Raw genomic sequence first — 16,958 nt, 5'->3', positions numbered from 1 at the left:
ATTGTGCCACCCTTAGAGGCCCTGTACCCTAACTAACTAACTAAATAACTAACACACACACACACTAACACACACACACACACACTAACACACACACACACTAACACACACACACACACACACACAAACACACACACACACACAAACACACACACACACAAACACACACACACACAAACACACACACACACACTAACACACACATTAACACACACACACACACACACACACACACACAAACACACACACTCACTCACACACTAACACACACACTAACACACACACTAACACACACACTAACACACACACTAACACACACACTAACACACACACACACACACACTCTAACACACACACACACACACACTCTAACACACACACACACACACACACACACACACACAAACTAACACACACTAACACACACACTAACACACACACTAACACACACACTAACACACACACTAACACACACACTAACACACACACTAACACACACACTAACACACACACTAACACACACACTAACACACACACTAACACACACACTAACACACACACTAACACACACTAACACACACACACACACACACACACACACACCTCTTGCAGGCTGTGTGTCTGGGTACAAGACAAAACAAAGTCGACATGGCACACATCCCTGTGTGCCATGCCCACCACCTACACTGACCTGGCATACATCAGCCACCCCTCTAGCTGGGTGCCCTATGCCAGTGGTGTGGGCACAGGAGCATGAGCCCTGTGCCCCTACAGTACCCAGGTCCATTCCTGGGCACTGTAAGTGCAGTGCTGCCATTTAAGAGTACATGGTGCTGAGAGCTCGTGAAACACGAACTCTACAGCACCATAATGGCAACACTAAAGGCTGAGAAGTTTGGTATCAAACTTCTCAGCACATTAAACCCACACTGATGCCAGTGTGGGATTTAATGTACCAGGCACCCCAGAAGGCATCTTGGAGATGCCCTCTGAAACCTAACCTACAATCCACATCTGGTCTGGGATGCTGCCTAGGCTGCCACACAGCAGACATGTTGCTGGACCCCTGGGTAGGAGAGCCTCTGCTCTCCTGGGCCTGCAACAATGCACATCCTGGGCGAGGTGCTAAATCTCCTCCCCCAGGATGGGCAGGGGGAAGCTTCAAAGGCATGCCGCCTCTGTGAGCTTCCTCAGGACACTGCAACCCCAGGACACGGCAACCCCCCCCACTCTGGCGGGAAGCTTGGCCGGAAACCCCAAATAAGGACAGGGGATGTGCCAGCATGCCAACCCCACCCCTCAGGTGGGGGAGGAGAGGTGAAGCACATCTCCGGGCTCTCGCCATCTTGAAGATGGGAAGCCCTGCCCAATCAGAACTAGGCTACTGCCCCCCTCCCACAGGAGAGAGGCAGGATAGGGGTGTACCCACCCCAGGACAGGGACCCATTGGGTCCTGTCCTTCACCTATATCTGTAACGCCCCTAAATCTAGCATTTAGAGGCACTGTGAACCTTCCTTCCCCAGATTCCAGATTCCGCAATCCGAAGAAGAGCTAGAAGAAACAAGACCTGCCCTGCACCTGCTAAGAAGAGGAAGACACCAACTGCTTTGGCCCCAGCCCTAACGGCCTGTCGACCCTCGAACCTGCTCCTGCTCCAACCCAGCATCTCTTGTGGCCAGCAACCTCACAAACCCCGGAGGACCTGGCTACCTTTTGACTCCAAGCCCCTGGGACTTCCATGAGTAGAGGCTCTACTCAAAATCTACTTCTAATCCCTGACAGCAGCCCGGAACCGCGAACCCTTCACACTCTGCACCCGCCAAGCCTGGCCCGTGCCGGAGTGAACAAAGACCATGAGGACTACCCCACGGCGACTGTGACCCCGAGTCCGGCACCCAAGGACCTCCCTCGACACTCCTGAAGAAGCCTGCAGCCTCAGAACAAGGTGCCCCCTCAACCGCAATCAACAGAGGGTAAGGTTTCCCAACACCAAATGGCACCATTGCATCCGGCGCCCCGCGGCCCCCTGTACCCAATCCCGGGGTACCTACCTATCCTCCAACTACCCAACTTACCTCTCGAAGTGGTGGTGGCACCTGAAGAATCTTCGTCCCCGAGCTTGCAGTCCTTTTCTAAACCGGAGCTTTCCCATTGAAATCAATTGAACGCCCGAAGGCTCAAAAGCACCCTGCACCCAGCCGCCTGGGTGGCCCTGGCAGGGCGACCTCTACACCGATCTACTTCCCCACTTGCCCTGAGTAAGTGACCAGGAGCCCAGCTCCCACAGCCGCGTGGCCTGCTAGTCAGCAACCACCAACCAAGGCCCCCCTACCTCTCATAGGATAACATTGGGCCTAACTCTCTCACCCGGCCGCCCCTGTGCCGCTGAGGGTGAACCAACTGTACCTACCCGACCCTGGGAGACCCCTGAGTCTATGCCCAGAACCTTAACTCTGCCAGTCGAGTACTTAACTTTAAACCGATAACTCAATTTTCTCCATAGGGTAACATTGACTGGTTTCTTCTGAAATTTCTTCTAAGTGTGGACTTTTCAAAACTTAAAATATTCACTAAAAATCAGCCAAGTTACGAAAACATTCATCTGCTATTAGGTGAGCTCCCAGTGCTGGATCTTGGTGCCCAGCACTGACTCTGAAAAATACTTACAACTGTACTTACCAGTAACCCAATTTGCTCCTATAGGAAATCATTGACTGTTTTTCTGTGAAATTTTTTCTAAGTGTCAATTTCTGCAATCTTTAAATATTCTTTAAAAATCGTATAATTTCTGAAAAGAATATGCTACTTACCAGTGTGCATCTGTTTTTGGCATGTAGAGCTGCAGATCTATACACTGCGCATAGATCGCCATCTGGTGTTGGGCCCGGATGTTTGCAGTTTGTTTTTTCTCTTGGAAAGTCTTTGGAAGTCACGAGGTTTGTGACTCCTCCTTTGGTTCGTATTGCGCATGGGCTTCGGCTCCATCCTCAGATTGTTTTTCGCCAGCAGGGAAAGATGGACCGTAGTAATAACAGTAAAGAAACCCATGTGTGTTGTATCTAAATAAGATAGACTGGAACGGATACAGGTAGCCGGGGAGGCGGGTGGGCGTGTATAGATCTGCAGCTCTACATGCCAAGAACAGATGCACACTGGTAAGTAGCATATTCCGTTCGAGGCATATGAGCTGCAGATTATACACTGTGCATAGACTATATAGCAGTACCCAACCCTGGCGGCGACCACCGGCATCCGTTGCAGTTGTTTGGAACAGTGTTTTTAATACAGCCTGGCCCACACTAGCTTGTTGCTTGGTTTGCACATCTACACAGTAATGTTTTGTGAAAGTGTGCGGTGTTGACCATGTCGCTGCTTTGCAGATGTCATCTAGTGGCATGTTTCCTAGAAAAGCCATGGAAGCCCCTATCTTCCTTGTAGAGTGGGCTTTAGGGGGAACAGATAGCGTTCGTTTTGCTTTGTGGTAGCAAATCTGTTTGCATTTTACAATCCACCTAGCTATCCCTGATTTAGAAATAGGGTTGCCTTTATGTGGTGGAGAGAAAGAGACAAATAGCTGTTTGGTTTTTCTGAAGTTTGTGTTCTTTGGATGTAGTAAAGTAAGGCCCTTTTGACATCCAGTGTGTGTAAAGCCCTTTCCGCAACGGTTTGAGGTTGTGAGAAAAAGACTGGTAACTCTACCGACTGGTTTAGATGGAAGGGAGAAATGACTTTGGGTAGAAATTTTCGGTTGGTGCGGAGTACCACCTTGTTCCGATGCATTTGAAGAAAAGGTTCCTGTATGGTGAGTGCTTGTATTTCACTAACCCTTCTAAGGGAAGTGATGGTAACTAGGAATGCTGTTTTCCATGTGAGAAATTGCAGCTCACATTTATGTAATGGTTCGAAAGGGGGTCCCATTAGCCTTGTGAGAACTATATTCAAGTTCCAGACAGGTGAGGGTGGTACTCTGGGTGGAATTACTCTTTTGAGGCCTTCCATAAAGGCCTTGATGGCAGGCTCCCTGAAAAGTGATAGGTGCTGCCTGTTCTGTAAGTAAGCAGCAATTGCTGCGAGGTGTAACCGAATGGATGTATATGCTAGGTTACACCTTTGTAGATGGAGCAAGTAACATATGATGTGATGTATGGACACATTTAGAGGGTTGATTGTGTTGTTGTGGCAGTAAACAACAAATCTTTTCCACTTTGCAACATAGCATGCCCTAGTAGTAGGGCGTCTAGCTTCCCTGATAATGTTCATGCAATCAGGGGGAAGGTTAAGGTATCCGAATTCTAGGACCTGAGGAGCCAGATCGCAAGGTTGAGCTGAGCTGGGTCCGGGTGCCTGATCTCTCCATGGTTCTGGGTTAGGAGGCATGGTGAGAGGTGTAGCTTTTGGTGTGGTACTACCGAGAGTTCCAGCAGTGTGGTGTACCACGGTTGTCTGGCCCATGTTGGAGCTACTAGGATCAGTGTTAGGGAATGCTGTTGTAGCTTTCGCACCACTAATGGAATTAGTGGGAGAGGTGGAAAAGCGTATGCAAATTTGTTTGACCAGTTCATCCATATCTCATTGCCTTTGGACAATGGGTGTGGATATCTGGCGGCGAAGCTTGGGCATTTTTTGTTTTCGTGGGTGGCAAATAAGTCTATGTGTGGATGCCCCCACTTCTGAAAGAATGGGTGAAGAACCTGTGGGTGAAGTTCCCATTCGTGAATCTGTTGCGTTTGTCTGCTGAACAGATCTGCCACGGTGTTTTGGACTCCTGGGACATGTTGGGCCAGGAGAAAGATTTTCTGTGGAATTGCCCATCTTCATATGCTCTGTGCTAATTGAGAGAGCTGTGGAGAGTGTGTGCCCCCCTGTTTTTGAATGTAGTACATGGCAGTCATGTTGTCTGTGCGAATGAGGGCTGCCTTGCCTGAAATCTGCGTCTGGAAGGATTTTAGGGCGAGGAAGATTGCCAGTAACTCCAAATGGTTGATGTGGAGTAACTTCTGTTGCGGCGTCTATGTACCCTGTACTGTGAGATGTAACAGATGAGCTCCCCAGCCGGAGAGCGATGCGTCTGTTAGGATTATTTGTGGAACGGGGTCCAGGAACGGTCGACCTCTGGAAAGGTTTGTGGTGTTCCACCACCGCAGAGAGCGATGGGTGCGACCGTCTACCAACACCAGATCTGTCAGTTGCCCCTGGGCCTGGTTCCACTGGCGTGCTAAACACTCTTGGAGTGGACGCATCTGGAGTCTTGCATGGGGCACTATGAAAATGCAAGAGGCCATCATCCCTATCAGTTGCATAAACACTCTTGCTGGGAGAGACTGTTGATATATGAATTTCTGACGCAGCCTGTATGTTTGCAATCCTGGCAGGATTGGGATAGGCTATGGCTTTTGAGGTGTCTATGGTAGCACCGAGGTATTGTTCTGTGTGTGATGGTACCAGGTGGGACTTTTGGTGGTTCACTGTGAAGCCTAGCTGGTGAAGTAGTTGGATTGTAGCGGCGGTGTGTTGCACACATGGTTAGTAGGACGTGGCTTTTATCAGCCAGTCGTCCAAATATGGGAAGACGTGAATGTGCTGTCTTCTGAGGTGTGCCGCCACTACTGCTAGGCACTTGATGAATACCCTTGGTGCTGTTGTTACCCCGAACGGGAGCACCTTGAACTGGTAGTGTTGCCCATCCACTACAAATCTGAGGTACTTTCTGTGAGCATGGTGTACTGGGATGTGAAAGTACGAATCTTTCAAGTCCAGAGTGGTGAGAAAGTCGTTATGGGAGAGGAGTGGAAGAACCTGTTGAAGGGTTACCATGTGAAAATGGTCTGAATGTATGTACGTATTTAGAGGTCTGAGATCTAGGATAGGTCGTAGAGTCTCGTCTCTCTTTGGAATCAGAAAGTACAGGGAGTAGACCCCTAAATTTTGTTGATTGATGGGGACCTGCTCTATGGCTTGTTTTTGCAGGAGGGAGATTACCTCCTGTTTTAATAACGTAGCATGTTCTTGAGACATAGGTCGTTGCCTGGGTGGAATGTTTGGGGGGGGGGGGGGGGGGGGGGGGGGGGGTAGATGTTAATTCTAGGCAATACCCTGAATGAATAATTAGTGTCACCTATCTGTCTGAGGTGATTGTCTCCCAGACGTGAAGGAAATGTTGTATTCTGCCCCCGACCGGAGTGGAATGGTCTGGAGGGAGCGTGGGAAAGTCATGCAGAACCACCACCGGAGGAAGATCGTTCTCCTACCTGGCCGCCAAGAAATGGAACTCCCTCCCGCCCACCTACGACTGACCCAGGACCATCTCACCTTCAGTAAACACCTCAAGCCCTGGCTATTCGAGCAGTAGCAACCCCCCCCCCCCCCCCCCCCGAGACCCTCACGAGTGAGTAGCGCGCTCTATAAATTGATTGATTGGGTAGGCGGTGTGGCAGAGCGGGCGGTATTTGTCTTGCCTCTGCCCTTATTATTATTGCCTCTGTATCCGCCTCTTTGATAAAATTTCGTGAAGGTAGATTGAGGAGGGGATTTGTATGACGTGGATGCACTATCCGAGGAGTAGCCCCTGCCCGTGCCCCGAAAGGAAGAGCGGCGAAAAGAGCGCCTAGGAGTGTGTGACTCTAGGGCTCCAATGGATTTCGCCGTGTCAGTATCTTTTTTCATCTTTGAGGGCTTCATCAACTTTTGGGCCAAATAGATGATGTTGGTCGAATGGGTGGTTCAATATAGAGGCTTGTACCTCAGGTTTAAAACCTGAAACACTGAGCCAGGCATGGCGACTGAGAAGGACACTGGTGTTTATGGCCCTGGAGGCTGTATCTGCTGCGTCTAGGGCACAGCGTATAGAGGTATTAGTTATTGTTTTTCCCTCTTGGATCAATTCATTAGCCCTATTCTTGTATTTTTCAGGGAGATGGTGCATGATGGTCTCTAACTCATCATAATGCGCCCTGTCGTATCTGGCCAATAGCGCTTGCGTGTTGGCGATACGACATATATTGGCAGCTTGTGACGCAGTGCGCTTCCCTGACGCGTCTAGGAGCTTGGACTCTGTCAGGTGGTGGTGCTTCGCCTGACGCCTGAGAATTTAAGTGCTTCCTAGCTGTAGATACCACTAGGGAATCCAATGGTGCAGGGCCTTTGATGTATGAAGGGTCTGTGGGGGCGGCTTTGTATTTTTTCTCTATACGGGGGTTTAGGACCCTGGCCCTGACTGGGTCTTTAAAAACCTCCGGTGCATGTTTGATTACTCCCTTTAACATAGGTAGAATGGCAGTAGACCTATGTGCATTATCAAAGGTGTCTAGGAGAAAATCTTCCTCCACTGGGTCAATATGTAACTCCACCCCATGGTAGTGTGCCGTCCTTTGTAGTATTGTAGTAGGTGGTGAAAGCCTATGAATCTTCAGGTGGGGATGGCCTAGATGGATAAAAGGTCATCCTGTGGGACATCTGGGATATCCGGATTGTTATAGTCGTCCCATGGGTCTGGAGATCCAGTAGGGGTGGGGTCTTGTGGCACATCTGCTGGATCTTAATAAGGGTCTCCTAAATCATCTGGGACAGGAGACAAGGTTGGGGAACGATGAGGCATGGGTGGAGGTGGGGAGGGTGGAGGAGGTGGGGAAGGCACTCTGAAAGGGGAGGTAGCAGTGTCTTTCCTCTTTGGAGGTGGAGCTTGTTTGTCCAAAAGTCTCTTTTTTGAAGACAATGTCAAATGTCCAGTTTTTGGATCCTTGGTGAGTGTCTTTTGCAGAGGATCCGGTGCGACACTGATTGTTCGGTCGGCGCCGAAGTTTTCGGGGCCGATGGCTTTTTAGGTTTGTCTAATCCGTGCTTCTTTGGGACCTCCGATTTTTTGGTCGGTGCCGAAGAGGGCTTCGGCACGGGAGTGTCGGTGTCGAGGGCCTTGTGATGTTTGGTCGGCACCGGAAGGTCAGGTTTCGACATCGAAGGCTTTGGTGCTGGGTTCGGTGTGGAGGTGGAGGCCGATCTTTTCTTCGGTGCCGAAGGGTGTTTTTCGGTACCGCTGGTCGGCTGGCTCGAGCCCGAGCTGCCGGAAGGCTTAATAGGCTTCTTTACCGGGCCCGAAGGTGGGGTGTGAGAAGCAGTATCCTTGGTCTTGCCTAGGCCCGAAGGCGAAGGTGTGACCGAAGCCTTTTTGGGTGTGGGTGTGGGAGGGGGTATTGTACTCGCGACCCTCTGCGCTGGGGTGATGTCCTCCACATCTGATTCGTCGGCCTCGGAAGCACTGACGAGGTCGTCGTCCTCTTCTTCGATGTTCTGCTGCCCCGGAGCTTCGACATCGTCCCCGAAGAGGTCGACTGGAGCGGAGGACGAGGAGTGCGCCATGTTGCGTCTAGCCCGTCGATCTCGAATAGTCTTTTTTGAGCGAAAAGACTTGCAGGCGGGACAGTCTCGGGCCTCGTGTTCTGGGGAGAGGCAGAGTTTGCACACCTCATGAAGATCGGTGTGGGGAAACTTGGACCCACATTGAGAGCACTTCTTGAAGGGAGTTCTTTCCATCAGCGAAGACCGGAGCCGGAATAGGCCCGAAGGCCGCCGTCGAAGACCGGAATCGAAGAAGTGCCGAAGAGAAGGTGATTAAGATGATTTATTATCTGAAGGATCTCGATGAGCGAGGATTTTTGCGTCGATCATTGAACTGGAAAAGTTAGGAACCGGAGCGCGAAGTATTAAATCCGAGCCCGATGGCGGAAAAAAACAATCTGAGGATGGAGCCGGAGCCCATGCGCAATACGAACCAAAGGAGGAGTCACCAACCTCGTGACTTCCAAAGACTTTCCAAGAGGAAAAACAAACCGCAAACATCCGGGCCCAACACCAGATAGCGATCTATGCACAGTGTATAATCTGCAGCTCATATGCCTGGAACATAGCTCTACCCAGTGAGTCCGTGGGGTCCAAACCACACCGAATGGCAAACTTAGCCGCATTTTTACCCTTGGCAACAGCCTGAGACAGCACGGCTTGGGCCTCCTCAGGACACTGAGGCAACACCTGTGCAACGGCATCCCACAGCGCGTGGGAATAGCGGCCCAAGAGGCATGCGGTGTTCGAATGCAGCCCTAAGCTGGCTGAAGAAAACAACCGCTTGCCAAACTGCTCCAGCTTCTTAGAGTCTTTCTCCGGTGGAGGCGTTGGAAAGGCACTCTGGGACGTCAAAGCTTGGATGACCAGGCTCTCAGGCGTAGGATGAGTGGTCAGAAAGGCAGGGTCACCTGGCGCCGGGTGATGACGTCTGGCGACATTCTTATCCACCTGGGCCCCTGTAGTGAGATTAGACTTCAGGGCCACCGTAGGGAGATCAAGATGAAGGACCTCAGCGGCCCGATGAAGCACCGTTATGTACGAGGCACCCTCCTCCATGGTAGGCAGAGGATAGGCAAACCCCGCGTCAGAGGAGAGATCGAGGCCACTGGCCTCCTAACTCGTCCACCCAGTCCTGCTTGGAGTCACACGGACGAGCAAGAGGGTCTTCAGACCCCTGCCAGTCATCCTCCACCTCCGCCGCATGCAGGACAGGCTGCGGAGGCAGGGCAGGGACGGAGAAGGAACAAACTGTGCTGGGAACGGTGTCGGATGGGGCCGAACCAGCGCCGTGTCCCAGTGCGGATCCCAGGTAGGGACAAAAGTGTCCGAGAACCTGGGCAGGGCTGGGACAAATGGTACCCACCGAGGCGCCGAAGGCAGAGCTGGGGCTGGAGCCGGCAGCGCGGGACCTTGTGGCGCCATGGCCGGAGCCAGCGGCGCAGGATCCTGCGGAGCCAGAGCCGCCAGTGCCGATAGGATCCTGACGCGGGACTGGGGGGCCAGAGTGTGCGCCGGCGGGAGTCCAAGGCCTAAACAGGCGGTCCAAGGTGGCAAGAAATTCTTGCACCTGAGCGGGAGTCGCCGACGGACCCGGGTAAGGTGGGTAGGCCGCAGGACTTCCGGTTTCTGAAGGAGCCACAGGGGCAGAACCCCTGTCCCCCTCGTCTGCATCCGGGGATCGACGGGGGGGGGGGGGGGGGGGTTGGGACGTCAGAGAGCGACAACGCTTCTTCGACTTCTTTTCGTGTCGTTTCTTACCTGAATCCGAGGGTGAAGACTTGGAGCCCGAGGAGCAATGATGGTGGCTGCACGAGCGTTCCCTGGAGCGGCCCCTGGACTGCGAATGGCGCGGGGACGAGTGCCAGACCTCAAACAGCTTCCGGCACCGCGCCCTCAAGGCCTTTAGGGCCATGGCCAAACAGTCCATGCAGGCCCGGGAGTCGTGGTCGCTCTCCAGGCAGCAGAGACAGACATCGTGGGGGTCCGCCACCAACATATTGCGCAGGCAGGCCCCACAAGACAAAACCAGGCATCCCTAACTTCACCAAACTCAAACGAGACACAGTCTCAAAAAGATAGTCAAAAAATTACTAACGTACGCGCTCTAACCGGATCTGCGCTTACTGGCGTGGAAAAAGGAAGAACGGACGTCGCACGCATGGGTGGCGCCCCCAAGTAGTCTCCGTGACGTCATCTCGGCACATACGACGGACGTGGAGCCGTACAACACCACCTACTGACGTGCAGGGGTACCGCTAACAAAAAGAAAAACATCCGGATCCAGTCTGACGCCTGGGGATATTATAAGGTAAGGAATCTTTCACTAACGTGTCTCTTTCAGATACGCATTTACTCACCTGTTTTCAGGAAATGTCCCAGGGCCGAATCTAGGATCCAACCCTGTGTTAGTAAAAGAACCTGAAAAGCAATTAACGGCATTTACTTAAAAAGCCCATGCATTTGAATGTACTATACCTGCAATGAGTTGCATACTGCTTACTTAAAACTGTAACCAAAACCAGTACAAGTTACACTGCACTTTTGAACTGTGTTTATACAAGTAATTTACTACTGAAAAGTATTTTTTATGCGTACCTGTACCAGGCTTGCTTGGTCCTACAAATGAAACAATAGTATATTTTTTATACAAAACAATTGGACTAGAGTTCAGTTCTTGAGTGTGTGAATTCATTGGCTGACTAAGTGTGTACATCAAATGCTTAACACTGTCCTCTGATACTGCCTTACTGCTCGACCAAGCTACCACTTGAGAGAGTAAGGTACTATCTAACTTTAACCTCTGCCAAAACCTCTGGAGAACCTTGGACTCTATACACACTGTACCTCACTTTGGTGCAGTATATATAGAGACAGTTTCTTACAGAGGGCATCTTAAAGATGCCCCTTGAAAAACAGCCTAACTAGTGTCCAGGCTGACTCCACCAGACATGTTTCTGGACCCATGGGTCGACAGCCTGCTGCTCTCGGGGTCCTGAAACAAAGCACATCCTGGGTCTAGGTGCTAAGCCGCCTTACCCAGGATGGGCTGGATCGACGAAGTGGAAGCTTCAAAGGCCTGCCGCCTTTGTGAGCTAACAGCCATTTGCGGCACCCAGCAACTGGCCCCCACCGGTTCTGACCCCCACTTTGGGCAGGAGAAACGGCTGGAAAACCAAGTTAGGAGGAGAGGTGTGCCCACCTTTGCCAACCCCACCCCTCAGGTCGGGGAGGTGAGGTGAAGCACAACTCTGTCCCCACCATCTTGAAGATGGGGGGACCCAGTCAACCAGAGTGAGGCTCATGCCCCCCTCCCACTGGAGGGATGCATAATAGGGAGTGTACCCACCCCAAGGAAGGGACCCATTTGATCCCAACCTGTAATGCTCCTAAATACAGTATTTAGGGGCAGCCTTGAACCCGCACTCCTCAGACAAGAAGAATCAAGAAGGAGAACCGAAGAGCCATGCTGGAGGAAGAAGGTGACACCAACTGACCTGGCACCAGCCCTACCGGCCTGTCCCGACCTCGACCTGCTATAGCGAAATTCCGGTGTGTCCTGCAGCCCCCAAGAACCCGGAGGACCTGCCCTGCCTTCCCCAACCAGACTTTGTCTCTCCCGTAAGCACTGGATTTGCTCACCAACCGATTCTGGCTCCGGCCACATCCGCGAGTCTACGCCACTCTGCACCCAATGCCCACTGCCCCAGTTAAGAGTGGCCCAACACTCTTAAACGGTCTTCCCGGCGATCCTGACCTACTTCAAGTCTCCAACCGACACCTGCAGCCCCTTTCTAGAGGATCCACCCGACCGCGACCCAAGCCGGTATGAAAAACCAGACGCCGTAAGAAAAACCAGACGCCAAAAGAAACCCCTGCACCCGATGACACACAGTCTTGGGTGGTTCAACCGACGGTGTCCTGGCATACCAACTTACCTCTCCAACCGGTGGTCACATCCAGAAGATCTTCATCCCCGAACCTGCAGTGTTTGTTGCAACTGGATAATCCCCATTGAAAACAGGGCACCCAACCCTAAAAGAGCACCCGGCCACCCCTGTGCCGCTGTGGGTGAACCTTGAGTGCTAAATCGGATCTCCCTTTGCCTTGAGCTTAAGTCCAGGAGCTTTGATCCCACAACCTTGTTGCCTGCTCGTGAGCAGCCACCAACCGGAGGCCCCCATCCCCCATTGGATAACATTGGGCCTCAGCACTCTGCTGAGGGTGCTTTGAGAGCATCCTTGACCCTAGGGGAACCCTTATTCTAACCCCAGAAAACTAACTTCCAAACTCAAGTACTTAATGTTAAACCGATAACCTGGTTTTCTCCCATAGGACTGCATTGACTGCTATCTTGTGAAAATTGTTTCAAGTGTGAAGTCGGATTACATGAAACCTGAAGACACTGCATATGTACAAAAGGAATATGCTACTTACCAGTATGCATCTGTTCTTGGCATGTAGAGCTGCAGATCTATACACTGTGCATAGCTCGCCATCTGGTGTTGGGCCCGGATGTTTGCAGTTTGTTTTTCCTCTTGGAAAGTCTTTGGAAGTCACGAGTTTGGTGACTCCTCCTTTGGTTCGTATTGCGCATGGGCTTCGGCTCCATCCTCAGATTGTTTTTCGCCAGCAGGGAAAGATGGAGCGTAGTAGTAACAGTAAAGAAACCCATGTGTCTTGTATCTAAATAAGATAAAACTGGAACGGATACAGGTAGCCGGGGAGGCGGGTGGGCGTGTATAGATCTGCAGCTCTACATGCCAAGAACAGATGCATACTGGTAAGTAGCATATTCCGTTCGCGGCATATGAGCTGCAGATTATACACTGTGCATAGATTATATAGCAGTACCCAACCCTAGCGGCGACCACCGGCATCCGTTGCAGTTGTTTGAAACAGTGTTTTTAGTACAGCTTGGCCCACACTAGCTTGTTGCTTAGTTTGCACATCTACACAGTAATGTTTTGTGAAGGTGTGCGGTGTTGACCATGTCGCTGCTTTGCAGATGTCATCTAGTGGTATGTTCCCTAGGAAAGCCATAGAAGCCCCTATCCTCTTTGTAGAGTGGGCTTTAGGGGGAACACATAGCGTTTGTTTTGCTTTGTGGTAGCAAATATGTATGCATTTTACAATCCACCTAGCTATCCCTGATTTAGAAATAGGGTTGCTTTTATGTGGTGGGGAGAAGGAGACAAATAGCTGTTTGGTTTTCCTGAAAGGTTGTGTCCTATGGATGTAGTAAAGTAAAGCCCTTTCAACATCCAGTGTGTGTAAAGCCCTTTCCGCAACGGTTTGGGGTTGCGAGAAAAAGACTGGTAATTCTACCGACTGGTTTAGATGGAATGGGGAAATGACTTTGGGTAGAAATTTGGGGTTGGTGCGGAGTACAACTTTGTGATGCATTTGGAGAAAAGGCTCCTGTATAGTGAGTGCTTGTATTTCACTAACCCTTCTGAGTGAAGTGATGGCCACTAGAAAAGCTGTTTTCCATGTGAGAAATTAGAGCTCACATTTATGTAATGGTTCGAAAGGGGATCCCATTAACCGTGTGAGGACTATATTCAAGTTCCAGACAGGTGAGGGTGGTACTCTGGGTGGAATTACTCTTTTGAGGCCTTCCATAAAGGCTTTGATGGCAGGCACTTTGAAAAGTGAGAGGTGCTGCCTGTTCTGTAAGTAAGCAGCAATTGCAGCGAGGTGTAACCGAATGGAAGTATATGCTAGGTTACACCTTTGTAAATGGAGTAAATAACATATAATGTGCTGTATGGATACATTTAAAGGATTGATTGTGTTGTTGTGGCAGTAAACAACAAATCTTTTCCACTTTGCTGCATAGCACGCTCTAGTAGTAGGGAGTCTAGCTTCCCTGATAATGTTCATGCAATCAAGGGGAAGGTTAAGGTATCCGAATTCTAGGACCTCAGGAGCCAGATCGCAAGGTTGAGCTGAGCTGGGTCCAGGAGCCTGATCTCTCCATGGTTCTGGGTTAGGAGGCATGGTGAGAGGTGTAGCTTTTGGTGTGGTACTACTGAGAGTTCCAGCAGTGTGGTGTACCACGGTTGTCTGGCCCATGTCAGAGCTACTAGGATCAGCGTTAGGGAATGCTGTTGTAGCTTTCGCAACGCTAATGGAATTAGTGGGAGAGGTGGAAAAGCGTATGCAAATTTGTTTGACCAGTTCATCCATATCGCATTGCCTGTGGACAATGGGTGTGGATATCTGGCGGCGAAGCTTGGGCATTTTTTGTTTTCGTGGGTGGCGAAAAGGTCTATGTGTGGATGCCCCCACTTCTGAAAGAACGGGTGAAGAACTTGTGGGTGAAGTTCCCACTCGTTGATCTGCTGCGTCTGTCTGCTGAGCAGATCTGCCACGGTGTTTTGGACTCCTGGGACATGTTGGGCTAGGAGAAAGGTCTTTTGTGGAATTGCCCATCTCCATATGCTCTGTGCTAATTGAGAGAGCTGTGGAGAGTGTGTGCCCCCCTGTTTTTGAATGTAGTACATGGCAGTCATGTTGTCTGTGCGAATGAAGACTGCCTTGCCTGAAATCTGCGTCTGGGAGGATTTTAGGGCGAGGAAGATTGCCAGTAACTCCAGATGGTTGATGTGGAGTAACTTCTGTTGCGGCGTCCATGTGCCCTGTGCTGTGAGATGTAACAGATGAGCTCCCCAGCCGGAGAGGGATGCACCTGTTAGGATTATTTGTGGGACCGGGTCCAGGAACGGTCGACCTCTGGAAAGGTTTGTGGTGTTCCACCACTGCAGAGAGCGATGGGTGCGACCGTCTACCAACACCAGATCTGTCAGTTGTCCCTGGGCCTGGTTCCACTGGCGCGCTAAGCACTCTTGGAGTGGACGCATTTGGAGTCTTGCATGGGGCACTATGAAAATGCAAGAGGCCATCATCCCTATGAGCTGCATAAACACTCGTGCTGGGAGAGAGTGTTGACATGGGAATTTTTGACGCAGAGCCTGTATTTTTGCAATCCTGGCCGGATTGGGATAGGCTATGGCTTTTGAGGTGACTATGGTGGTACCAAGATATTGTTTTGTGTGTGATGGTACCAGGTGGGATTTTTGATGGTTCACCGTGAAACCTAGCTGGTGAAGTAGTTGGACCGTAGTGGCGGTATGTTGCACACATTGTTGGTAGGACGTGGCTTTTATCAGCCAATCGTCCAGATACGGGAAGATGTGAATGTGCTGTCTTCTGAGGTGTGCAGCCACTACTGCCAGGCACTTGAAGACCCTTGGTGCTGTTGTTACCCCGAACGGGAGCACCTTGAACTGGTAGTGTTGTCCGTCCATCACAAATCTGAGGTACTTTCTGTGAGACTGGTGTACTGGGATGTGAAAGTATGCGTCTTTCAAATCCAGAGTGGTGAGAAAGTCGTTCTGGGAGAGGAGTGGAAGAACCTGTTGAAGGGTTACCATGTGAAAATGGTCTGAATGTATGTAGGTGTTTAGAGGTCTGAGATCTAGGATAGGTCGTAGAGTCTCGTCTGTCTTTGGAATCAGAAAGTACAGGGAGTAGACCCCTAAATTTTGTTGATTGATGGGGACCTTTTTGCAGGAGGGAGATCACCTCTAGTGTTAGTAGCGCCGTATGTTCTTGAGATATAGGGCGGTGCCTGGGTGGAATGTTTGGGGGGGGGGGGGGGGGGGGATGGGTAGATCTTAATTCTAGGCAATACCCTGAATGAATACTTTGTGTCACCCATCTGTCTGAGGTGATTGTCTCCCAGACGTGAAGGAAATATTGTATTCTGCCTCCGACCGGAGTGGAATGGTCTGGAGGGAGCGGGGGGAAAGTCATTGGGCAGGAGGTGTGGCCGAGCGGGCGGTATTTGTTTTGCCTCTGCCTTTATTATTATTGCCTCTGTATCCGCCTCTTTGATAACCCTTCGTGAAGGTAGATTGAGGAGGGGATTTGTAGGACGTGGATGCACTATCCGAGGAGTAGCCTCTGCCTGTGCCCCGAAAGGAAGAGCGGCGAAAGGAGCGCCTGGCAGTATGTGACTGCAGGGCTCCCATGGATTTCGCCGTGTCTGTATCTTTTTTCATCTTTGAGGGCTTCGTCTACTTTGGGGCCAAATAGATGATCTTGGTCGAATGGGTGGTTCAATATAGAGGCTTGTACCTCCGGTTTAAACCCTGAAACTCTGAGCCAGGCATGGCGACGGAGAAGGACACTGGTGTTTATGGCCCTGGAGGCTGTATCTGCTGCATCTAGGGCACAGCGTATCGAGGTATTAGTTATTGTTTTTCCCTCTTGGATCAATTCATTAGCCCTATTCTTGTATTTTTCAGGGAGATGGTGCATGATGGTCTCCAACTCATCGTAATGCGCCCTGTCGTATCTGGCCAATAGCGCTTGCGTGTTGGCGATACGCCATATATTGGCGGCTTGTGACGCAGTGCGCTTCCCTGACGCGTCTAGGAGCTTGGACTCTTTGTCACGTGGTGGTGCTTCGCCTGACGCCTGAGAATTTGAGCGCTTCCTAGCTGTAGATACCACTAGGGAATCCAATGGTGCAGGGCCTTTAATGTAAGAAGGGTCTGTGGGAGCGGCTTTGTATTTCTTCTCTATACGAGGGTTTAGGACACTGGCCCTGACTTGG

General features: G+C 50.9%; 1 protein-coding gene across 9 annotated transcripts in view; it reads right to left on the bottom strand.

The window, feature by feature from the left end:
• The window catches only part of SETD5 (SET domain containing 5), a 351,936-nt gene that overhangs the window by 56,876 nt on the left and 278,102 nt on the right, over positions 1–16,958 (bottom strand). The window lies entirely within an intron of this gene.

Source organism: Triturus cristatus, chromosome 9 (genome assembly GCF_964204655.1).
Source record: "Triturus cristatus chromosome 9, aTriCri1.1, whole genome shotgun sequence".
Taxonomy (NCBI): Eukaryota; Metazoa; Chordata; class Amphibia; order Caudata; family Salamandridae; genus Triturus; species Triturus cristatus.
This window is presented reverse-complemented; position numbering and strand designations above follow the sequence as displayed.